Source organism: Canis lupus, chromosome 12 (assembly GCF_011100685.1).
Source record: "Canis lupus familiaris isolate Mischka breed German Shepherd chromosome 12, alternate assembly UU_Cfam_GSD_1.0, whole genome shotgun sequence".
Lineage (NCBI taxonomy): Eukaryota > Metazoa > Chordata > Mammalia > Carnivora > Canidae > Canis > Canis lupus.
Window position 1 is genome coordinate 37,769,015 of NC_049233.1, and position 12,003 is coordinate 37,781,017.

The 12,003-nt window shown below is 35.7% G+C and overlaps 1 protein-coding gene and 1 non-coding gene across 2 annotated transcripts in view; one reads left to right on the forward strand and one right to left on the reverse strand.

Moving 5' to 3' along the window:
* The window catches only part of IMPG1 (interphotoreceptor matrix proteoglycan 1), a 114,274-nt gene that overhangs the window by 35,605 nt on the left and 66,666 nt on the right, over positions 1-12,003 (reverse strand). The gene's annotated exons all lie outside the window — the stretch shown is intronic.
* Positions 10,683-10,755, forward strand: TRNAK-UUU. The gene has a single exon. It is a non-coding gene; the product is annotated as a tRNA-Lys (tRNA).

Consider the following 12,003-nt stretch of genomic DNA (forward strand, 5'->3'; position numbering starts at 1 on the left):
TGACTTGACTTAAAAAAATTAAGTGCTTTATTTTGGGATTATTGTATATTTAAATGTAGTTCTAAGGAATAAAAGAGTGACATTGGTAAAATGGCAGAGTAAGAAACGCCAAAAGTCAAGTTGTCCTTTACATTCTAAAGTTACAGCTAGTAAATAGTTGTGATATAATAAGAAATCTATATTTGGTCTCTGCCTCCAGTTCCTAACATAGAACTCCTAAGTCCCTTATAATTTCCTGGGTGATAGGAGTATCTTTGTTCTAGTGAGGTGATTCCTGGTGGGTTCCTATAGCTGCACCTTTATATTCTTTGATAAACATCTTCCCATTTCCCCCACCTCCTGGCTCCTGGTAACTACCATTATGCTCTCTGTGTCTAGGTATTTGAATTTTTAAGATTCCACATACAAGTGAGATCATGCAATTTTTTTTCTTTTTGTGTGTGGCTTATTTCACTTAGCACAATGTCCTCCAGGTTTACCCATGTTGTTGTAAGTGGCAGGATCTCGTTTTTAAAAGCTGAATAATATTCCACTGCATATATCCATACATCTATCTACCTTTATATCACAATTTCTTTAATCATTCGTCCACTGAAAGATATTTATAGCTGGCTGATCAGAAGTGATAAGTGATAGCCTGGGACTTGCAACTGGCATCTGAAGTGGGGGGCAGTCTTGTGGAGCTGAGCCCTTACCCTGTGGGGTTTGTACCAACTCTGAGTAGAGTGGTTAGTGTCATACTGAATTGTTTGACAGCCATGTGATGTCTGAAGAGTTGGAGAATTGGTTGATGTTGAATAACTGCTCCACACATTTGATGTTAAAAGTATTGTGAATGGAGAAATAGTTTTCCTCTTAGTAGTTAAGCCCTTAGGAACTTTGGCACCCGTGAGCCCTCTTAAAACAATTATCTCATTATATCTTCCAGCCAACTCAAAGATAAAATAGAGAACTCAGAAATGTAGAAGCTATAGAAGGTGTGAGAGTGAGGTTTAAATTCACTTAAATATGGAAATCTGCCTAAGAAGCCATAAGAGGTGTGATTGCAGAACCAATTCTAAACTTATGAAATGTGACAATTGTAAAATACTCACCTAACTACCAAAACTTGTGATGTGGGGGAATGAAGATGGCTGGAGTATTAGTGTTTTGGTAAATTTATCTTTCATAGCAGTACATCAAAAAATACTGCCTAGTATTGATACAAATAGTGTAAATGATAATAACTCCAGATTAATATTTTAGGTAATCTTCCTTTAGGGATCTCTTAAGAATGAATATGTCATGAGGTAAGGAAACACTTATCTGCAATTCAGCAATTTCTTGCATGTCATTTCAACTTCTTTTTCTCCTATTAAAGTCAAGTAAAATTAAATGCAGTCCATTTTATTAGAATGACATTGCAGAAAAATTCCATCTTTGCAAAAGTACTTTTATCTACCCTTTTATCTTTTTAATTATATTGAGTGATATCTGAAATGATAGGTATCCTTTAATTATTTGTCAGTAGCAAAATTGTTGTTATTTCAACATTGTTATTTCACTTACTTTTTTGGGTAATTTTCTTATCCTTTAACATTTAATTTAATTTAATTTATTTTATTTTATTTTTTTGAGAGAGCACACACTCATGTGGGGGTTGGAGGCAGAGGAAGAATCTTTTTTAAAAACTTTATTTTTAATTTTTATTTAAAATTTTTTAAAATTTAAGTTCAATTTAGTTAATATATAGTGAATTATTAGTTTTAGGGTAGGATTTAGTGATTCATCCATTGCGTGTAACACCCAGAACTCATTACATCAAGTGCACTCCTTAATGCCCATCACCCAATTACCCTATTCGTCCACCCATCAGAGAGAGAGAATCTTAAGCAGACTCCATGCTCAGCCTGGAGCTCAACCTGGGAATTGATTGCATGAGCTTGCATTGCAGGATCATGTCCTGAGCCAAAATCAAGAATCTGATGCTTAATCAACTGAGCCACTCAGGCGCCCCTGGTAATTAAAAAAAAAACCCTATTGTTTAGTCATTCAACATAAATATACACTTATTGTTTTTCTCATAGATATATTTTGTAAACCATAGATTGAAAACATAGCTTCATGGTTATCTGGGATAAATGTGAAATTTCAAATGTATCTGTATTTTAAAAAGTCTTAAGCAGAGCCACCAAAGAAGCAAAATATTTTACTATCAATTCTTTATTGTCATTAAATTATTAGCAATAGTGTTAAATAATATTAATTTACATTAAATAATATTAACATTAGTAAAGTTAAATAGCATCTGGATTAAAACTGAAGCTGGTAAGAATCTTAATTTGTAAACCCTGGGGAACTTCATTGCATTTTCTTACTATTTTAGTTAGATATTTCTGTGAGGTTATGCCTCAAAATCTAGTCTTAGAATCTTGGGAGGTAGGATTGAGGGTGGGATAGGAGGAAACTAAAATTTATTTGGCATCTGTTATGTTCTAGGTAGCATACAGGGATATTAAAAAAAAATTCTCCATTTACTTTAAGCCATTTTATGTTTTCCCAACTGATTATACACTCTGCATTTGCTTCTTGATGTGAATTATTGGAGTCTTGAAGTATGTGTTTGATTATGGCTTCTCAAATGATTTAACTAGGTAATTAAAGAGAGGTAGCCCAAGGCTACAAAGATGAGTGTCCCCTCAACCAGTGGTCATCATTAGAATGAAATATGCATGTATGTATTCTAGCATGATGCATTCCTCTTCCCAAATTATCAACAAAAGTACTTTTTTTTTTTTTTAATTTATTACACTTTACCTTCACTTCAAAAAGTGCTGAATTTGGGATGCCTGGGTGACTCAGTGGTTGAGCGCCTGCCTTCAGCCCAGGGCGTGATCCTGGAGTCCCGGGATCAAGTCCCACATCAGGCCCCCTGCATGGAGCCTGCTTCTTTCTCTGCCTGTGTCTCTGCCTCGCTCTCTCTCTCTGTGTCTCTCATGAATAAATAAATAAAATCTTAAAAAAAATGCTGAATCCGAGAAATCTTATTATACTTAAACTCTGCCTTATGTAATATAAAACTACAGACCTCAGAAGTGCAACATGTCTGATTACTTTCTCTCTTCTCTGTAACATATCTCTAATAACTTTCAATTTAAAATCAGACGTATATGAGGAAATTGTGAGGATACATTTGGAAAAGGAGCCCATCTATGTCTTTTCCTCATTTGTTAATGGTCTTAATGAAATTTTTGATTGTCTGCTCTGAAGAAATAAACATTTTGGGACAAATGAAGTAATCGTTATATGGATATGACATGCCGTGATGCTGTAGCTTTTAACAGCATGCCCATAATTCAATTCTGAATGGCTTTTGAATTATTTATTCCAAGATTATTGAAGAGGTTGTGTTTTTCTACCTCTGGCTTGCAAAGTGAAATAATCAATATTTTCCTCTCTATTAATAACTTCATATATATCTAAGAAAATAATAAAGATTCAGATAAAATAAAATGTGAATTTGGGAATGTGGAAAGAGCACAAAATATTACATGGTAGGCAGTAGGCAGCCTCTAATATGGTCATTGATGACCCTCACTTTATTTTATTCATATCCCTGTATAGTCTCTCCTATATGCATAGAACTGAATTCTACTGAATACTTACTATGGAGGAAGTGATTAAAAGGTTCTGTTACCCAATTTCAATGAGAAGGGAGTTTCCCCACACCATCAACCAATTCTCTGATGTCAGCTGGGTGTACAACAATTCAACTCAATTCTGATACCATCTACCTGGAAATAGTACTAGCTTCCACATGTTAAGGGCTCAGCCACAAGACTGTCCTCCATTTCAGATGCCATTTGTAAGCTCAGATTGTTACCTGTGCTTCTGACCCACTGGCTATATATTGGAGGTTCCAAAACCCCTCCCTAGGTTTAATTTCCTACAGTGGCTCACAGAACTCAGGAAACCTACTTATTCACTAAATTACCAGTTTATTACAAAGGATATTAAAGGATATAAATCAAGAGCCACATGAAGAGATACATAGGGCTACATCCCAAACAAAGGAGCTTCTGTCTTTGTGGAGTTTGGAGCCTAGCATGATGGCATGTGGAAGCTTTCTGGCTCCTGGACCGGTAAGCTCTCCAAACCCTCTCCTTTTGTTTTTTTACGGAGGCTTCATTACATAAGCATGATTGATTAAATCATTGACCACTGGTGATTGATTCAATGCCCAGACCCTCTCTCTTCCCCAGAAATCAGGGACTGGGACTGAAATTTTCATCCTTTTATTCATGATTGTTTTCCTTGGCAACAAGCCCCCATCCTTAGGTACTTTCCAAAAATCAATTCATCTACATAAACCTAATCGTGGTGAAAAGGCCTTGATAGGAATCAACAAGATACTCATTTTACCTTTATGTCTTTGAAGTGATTTTAAGAACTGGGGACAAGAGGTGAAATATTATAACAAGAAAAACTCCCATTGCTCTTATTGCTCAGGATAGTCCAAGGATTTGGGAGCTGCGAGCCAGGGACTGTGGATGAAGACTAAATATATATATGAGAAATGTTTTGATTATCTGAATGACTAAATAGGTATTTCCTGTAAATCACAATATTACAATGATATATGATTATGAGGCTAGGTCATAAAAGATGTTTTTCTTCTACCTTTCTCTCTTGAGTCAATTATCACGGAGGGAATCAGCTGCCATGTGGTGAAGACACTCAAGCAGCCATGTGGAGAGGCCCATATGAAGAAGAACTGAAGTCTCCCTGTAGCTAATTTGCCAGCTATGTGAGAAAGTCACCTTGGAAGTAGATCCATCAGCCCCTGCCAAGTCTCTAGAGGTCTGTAGAGAGTCTATAACCTTGGTTGATATCTTGACTGCAACCTCAGGAGAGACCCTCACCCTGAACTACCCAACTAAGTCACTTCTTGATTTCTGACCTACAGAAACTGGGAGAGATAATAAATGCTTCTTGTTGCTTTCAGCCATTCAGTTGTGGAGTAATGCAACAATAGGTAATCAATACACACAGAAACCCTTAAAGATCCAGAATTGCAGAATTTTAGGTCTGCCAATTCTGACTCTGGCTTTTATTGGAATACCACAAAGAATCTTGCTTTTGGTTTAGAATAATTATTTTGAAACATGCCTTTCTTATTTTACAGAAATGTATCATAATTTACATAAGATAGGCAGAAAGATTATATCGGTATTCTGATCTGCACTGGGGACATTAGATACCAGCTTACTGATAGGGAAGTTTTAGAACAGGGTATGGGTTTGTATTTATGGTATGTAGAGGGGAAGAATGAGTAGAAAGGACAGAAAAAGGATTATATATTCAGAAACATGGTTTCTAAGATTGGTTTTGCCATTCTGAATTTCATTTACCTAATCTAGGTCACAATAGGCAACCTCCTCCATGCCAGGTGTTCCAAATCAATCAATGCAATGCCTCCTTTTTCTAACAAATACTTTGTAATGCCACTTTTATGACCCTGAAGTGACCCTTAATCAAGAATAAAACCTAGCTATACATACTTCCAAAAAGTCAATGCATTGTTCAAACTGTGACAGAAAGGAGAAATAAACAGAAAACAATTTATTATACTGTAATGTGTATTTCAAAAGGCATTACAACACCCATAAGACACAATAAAGTAGTTAGAAGCCTGTACTTATATGTAAATATCTATAAATATCACTCTGGATTCCATAGCTACAAAATAGACTGATTTAGCTGCTGTACTGGCAACATAAATACTATGATCACCACTGTCATAAGAGAAGTGATTTTCTGAAATGATGGTTGACACTTAGTAAAGTTCAAACAAAACAAAATACAATCTCCCTTTAATTTACTTATTAGTTGCATTCCTAGGTTAAATTAAAATTTTGCAAAATACACTTTGCAAATCATGTGAAAAAAGTGTCAGGAAAAAATGTGAACCATGTAAGTGTCTTATTTAGTGTAACTTCCAGGTTATTTGATTTATAGGGGCTTGCACCTTCTCTTGCTTTGCAATCTGTTAGTTGTAGGATGCTCATAGTAATGCAAATTATTGTCCATAGAAAGGCAAAGGCTTTTCATCAGGTGAAATAAAATTGCTTATTTCCCTGTGGATATTCATCAATTTGCATATGCTGGTAAATTTATTTCCTCACTTTTTTGTTTTTTGGAGAAGGCATCCAGATTTGAACTATTCTCATTTTTAATTGCTGATCATGTGTTGTTTGAATTCTCTTTCAAACTGGTGATAGCATCTTGTTTCCCCAATAGTTAATTTGTTAGGCACAATCTTTGACACATGTTCATTTTATAAATGTGTAAGAGTCATGATTTTACCTTTTTTTAAAAAGATTTTATTTATTTATTCATGAGACACACACACACACACACACACACACACAGAGGCAGAGACACAGGCAGAGGGAGAAGCAGGCTCCATGCAGGGAGCCTGTAGTATACTGCCCCCATGATAATTACTGCTGACAATGCTGAACTTTAACCTGAGCTTTACCAGAAAACTGCAATGGTTAAGAAACCTTCACCTCAACCCACTTGCTTTCTGAAACCTCCCCACCACCTTTTGTTCTGGGAGAGGGCTAACTACAAAGAGTCACTTTTCCTCATAGGATTTAGGTAAGACTTGTCTACTTTTTCCCATGACTCCTATAAGGCTCACAGATGACCTCCTGGTTTACCTGCCTCTATAAAACTCTACTCACCCTGAGACAATACGGATGGACCTATAAGGTATTATACTAAGTGAAATAAGGTAGACTGAGAAAGACAAATATGGTATTATTTAACTCTTATGTGGAACCTAAAAACCAAAATAAATGAATACACAAAGAAAAAGCAGAAACAAACCTATAAATAAATACAGAGAACAAACTGATGGTTGCCAGAGGGGAGGTTGGTGGGGTGTTGGGCAAAATGAGTGAAGGAAAGGGGTAGATATAGGCTTCCAGCCATGGAATGAATAAGTCATGGGAATAAAAGGCACAACATAAGGAATATAGTCAATGATACTGTAATAGGGATATAACAGGACAGATGGTAGCCAAGCTTGTGGTGAACACAGCATAATGTATAAACTTGTCAAATCCCTGAGTTGTGCACATGAAACTTATGTAACATTGTGTGTCAACAACAACCCCATCCATACTTTTCTTTGAGACATTCTTCATTAATGAATGTTCTCCCTACTGTAGCAGTGTGAATAAAATTGTGTCCTTAATTATTTGGTATAATTTGTTTTACACACTGTTCTAATACGCTCTAACTTTACAAATTATATGTATGTATGCATTCTTCATTGATTCCCTAAACCAATCATTCCTCAGTTATTGAACATCTACTATGTTCTATTATAAAAGGGTGATTTAAATTAATTGCTAGTGATATTTTATGATTATTTTAAAGTTATGTTGGCTTTAAGCCCAGGACTGGAGCAGCAAACCCAGGAAAAAATTTTCAGTTAATCCGATGATCTTTTTTTTATAGACAATCAGTGGAATCATTGTTTCATAATTTCCTGGAATCTTGTTCTCTAAAGTTAAGTTTTCTGTATATTCAAGAAAGCATGGAAGAAGAGTAAAAATGCCCTGGACTTGGAATGTTTGAATATTTGATTCCCATTCACTTTTAGTTTACTCAATTCATTTAACATTTAACATTTAACCCAATTTATTTAACTGAATTAATTTAACAAATGTTTATTGCATATTGATATGTGCCAGGCATTTTGCTAGGTCATAATAATGGCTCTTATTTTTTTTATTAGTTGGTACATATCAGGCACAGTTCTAAGCATTGTACACATTAATTAAATCTTCACAAGAACCCCATAAAATAAGGACTCATGACCATTACATAGATGGAAACTCAGGTACAGATAGAAGTTAAATAACTTGCCCAGGGCTGTAAGTGGTTGAGCTGGGGTTTGGCGATACATAGACTCCAGAACCCATCTTCCTATACTGCTGATGCCGGGTGATGAACACAACAGACCCAGCCCTTGTCTTCAGGGAGCATTCAATCTTCAAGCATTAACTATCTGATCACAAATATGCCGAGTGCTGTGAAAGAGGACACTCAGAGTGTTTTGGGAGGCATAAAAGGGATCTGTGTTTGTGAAATGAAGCTGGTAAGATCTACTCACTTGGCTTTAGGGATGTGGTGAGGAGCAAAGCCAAATATGATATAAGAAAGCAAAATTTAGCTAGTGCAATTCTTCAAACCACAAGCTGTGCTCACTTGCAGAAAACAAACTGGTGTACTTGGGAGATGCCAATCTGGCTTCAGGAGAGAATCTCTTCAGAGAATGACCTTAAACAATTTTGATTGTGAATTGCTAAGATCAAAGTAAGTGTTATTTAAAAAAATAAGGCAAATATTTCAATGCAAATTTGAAAAACTATTTACTTTGCAAAAAACTTTCAAAAGAATATCATAAAAATACTGAAGGTATGTTTAATGAGGATTTTCTTAATTGCAATAAATAATCAACAGTTTAAATGAAAATAAAGTTGATTTAAAAGTCAAGCATACACTATTTATTTATTTATTTATTTATTTATTTATTTATTTATTTATTTATTTTAAGCATACACTTTAAAGGATGATCAGAGACTTGGTTTTTATGCAGAGTTGTTTTTCTACTAGTCAGTGAAAGAAATGCAGTATGGATAGGAATTTTCAAGGGATGCTGCATTTTCTTTTGAGAACGAGGAAGCTATAAAATCACAAGTGAGGGCAGCCCAGGTGGCTCAGAGATTTAGTGCCACCTTCAGCCTGGGGCGTGATCTTGGAGACCCAGGATCGAGTCCCACGTGTGCTCCCTGCATGGAGCCTTCTTCTCCCTCTGCCTGTGTCTCTGCCTCTCTCTCTCTCTCTCTCTGTGTGTGTGTCTCTCATGAATAAATAAATAAAATCTTAAAAAAAATACAAGTGAATCAGACTTAAAACGGAGTATCTCTATTGGCTTGGAAATGCTTGTGCCAGTAAGGTATGTTCCCTGAAGGTAGAGCCTGGGTCTTTCATTTGGGAGCATCTTGAATAGAGCACTTTGCACAAGCCCAATCATGACTCATGTCTGATCTGTGAATGAGAAGCTGGCAACCAGAGGTCAGTTAGTGACGGTCGGTTCCTGGTGTGTGTCAACTTCCTGAAGCAGAGAAGATACGTTATGAAACAGGGTCTGGCCATGCTCTAAGCAGATCCATACAAAATGAATTCTGTTCAGAGTATAATCTGATGCCCTAAAAAAAGTTAATGTAGTTTAGTTCATGCCGGGAAAAATTGTGAATGATTGTGAAATGAATTTAAAAGATTATTAGGTGTCTTGTCAAGAAAATACCGAGCATCACCTAGCAGACCTTTGAAAGTTATGCAGTTTTAGAGGGTTCTGTGCTTTTTGTGGTCCTTGAGCTATTTGATAACTCTATAAGCTATAGATAACTAATGGTAATGCAAATAATTCTAGTCTTCAGAGATGCAGGCAAATTTTTGTTTGGATGGAGATGCCAATGGTTTCTCTTCTATTGAAGAGATGATTCTAAACATTGTATTTTACTGCTGGGTGGATTTGACAAGTTTTGTGCCAATTTGCAAATTTGTGCCAGAATTCTTGATTGCCTATATCATGGGTTGGCAAAATTTTTCTGAAAAGAGCCAAATAGTAAATATTGTAGGCTGTATAGGTCCTGTGGTCTCTATTGTGACTATTGGAACTATGCTGTTATAGAGCTAAAGTAGCCATAGTAAACCAGTAGGCATGGCTGTCTGTGTGTGGTGAAATGGAATTTCATGTAATTTTCACATGTCATAAAATATTACAATTCTTTTTTTTAAATATTACAATTCTTTTGATATTTTCCAACCATTTGGAAATATGAAAACCATGCTTATCTTGCAGGCTGTACAGAAACAAGTAGTAGGCTGGATTTGGCTCACAGGACTGTAGTTTGCTGATCTCTGGCTTATAGTTGGTCTTTTTTTTGGGATTCTCCTTTGAACCAGTTGTAACACCTTATTTGTTCCCTCATTAACTAATGAGTTAAGTAAAATCTTTGACAATGTGTTCACTTTCTATTTGAGTGAGAGTATTGATTTTACCCCTTTAAAAATTTCTTCTCCTTTTTCTTAAGATTGTTCAGGGGAGAGAGAAAGAGGGAGAGAGAGAGAGAGAGAGAGAGAGAGAGCAAGCAGGGGGAGGGGCAGAGGGAGAGGGAGACAAGCAGACTGACTAGACTCTTTGCTGAGTGTGGAGCCCAATGCAGGGTTTCATCTCAGGACCTCAAGATCATGACTTGAGCTGAAATCAGGACCTCAAGATCATGACTTGAGCTGAAATGTGCTCAATTGACTGAGACACCCAAGAGCCCCTAAAAAAATTATTCTTTAACATTTGCCAAAGGCGGTTAATGGAATTCAATTTGGAGAACATGAATCTAAAGACAGATTTCCTGTCCCTGAGTAAATATTAGAGTCCTGGAAAGTTTTAAGAACTTTATCAATATCTGGGGCCCTTTGTAAAGGAATTAAATTAGACCTTTAAGAGAGGGCCCTTACATTGGTATGTTGGAAAAACTTTTCAGAGCATTCTAATGTGCAATCAAGACCTAGAACCAGTAAATTTGAGGAAGTCATATTAAAAAAAAAACTTGGTAAGGGGTGTCTGGCTGGCTCAGTTAGTAGAGCATGTGACTTTTGATCTTAAGGTCATGAGTTCAAGCCTCATGCTGGGTGTAGAGCTTACTTAAAAAAAGAAAAAATGAAACTGCTAAAACTTTCTTGGCATATCAAAGGCAAATTGTGACTTTATGGTAATCAACATACAATAATAAATAATGGCTAGAACTCCTATGGTATTAATAAGGTTGTGTAATCTTTTAATTTACAGTATAATAGAAAAATCCCATTATATAAAAGAAGATTATACATTGGTTTAATTAATATCTTTTTAAAATTTTCCTAATGGTTTGAAAATTGGCAAAATAAGATTATTGTCAAAGACTTATGCATAAATTTCACTTATTCACTTAAGCATAAAGCTCACTTTATTCCATAAATAATTAAGGTGGACTAAAGACCTACCCAGCAATGCTAATAACAACTTAAAAGTGCTGTGATTTTCCATTCTTTCTCATTGTTTTCTTAGTTTTTTTTTTTTTTTTTTTTTGAATGGGAAGAGTTGGAGAGTACTTTTTTAAGCAGGAACTCCAAATTTTCCAAATCTCAATGTTTTGAGTGACTTCATGGGGCACTCAGTTATTATGATGGTTTAGCTACAAAATACCAAGTAATTTTATTGCTATCTGACATTTTATACTTTCAATATTTTTTCACATATTTTATTCAAAATGATCCTCAAAAGCTTTAGTAAATATTATAAAAGGTAATTACATTGCATACAAATCTGTACTTTATTTTCCATACCAAACCAAAACTTTTCCTATTATTTAATTTAAAATCAGTTACTTAAATAATAAATACAAATCTTTCTTTGACCTTTTTCTGGACTTTCCCTTCTCTCCTCCCCTTGACTCTTACATTCCCATGCAGTGCAACTAGTCAGCTGCAGCAGGGAGTCTTTGTATCCAAGATTGGGCAATTTTTTTCTTTCTCCATCTTCCTTTTAATGAGTCCCAATACACTCTTTCATTTCTGGCATATTTAATTTTGCTTTCTTGTCTCTGGGCTCATTCTGTTTTTAAAAAGATTTTACTTGAGAGAGAGTGAAAGAGAGCATGAGCAAGAGGAGAGGGAGAAGCAGATTCCCTATTTAGCACAAAGCCCCAAGTGGGACTCTTTGAGGGGCTCCATGCAGGGTTAGATCCCAGGACCCTGAGATCATGACTTGAGTGGATGGCAGGTATTTAAATGACTGAGCCACCCAGGAGCTCCCTCTGGGCTCATTCTTTAGGTCATTAGTTAACACTCCTTTGAGATATGAAGTTTTTCTCTATTTACAGACAAAGAATCTGAGGCTGAGAA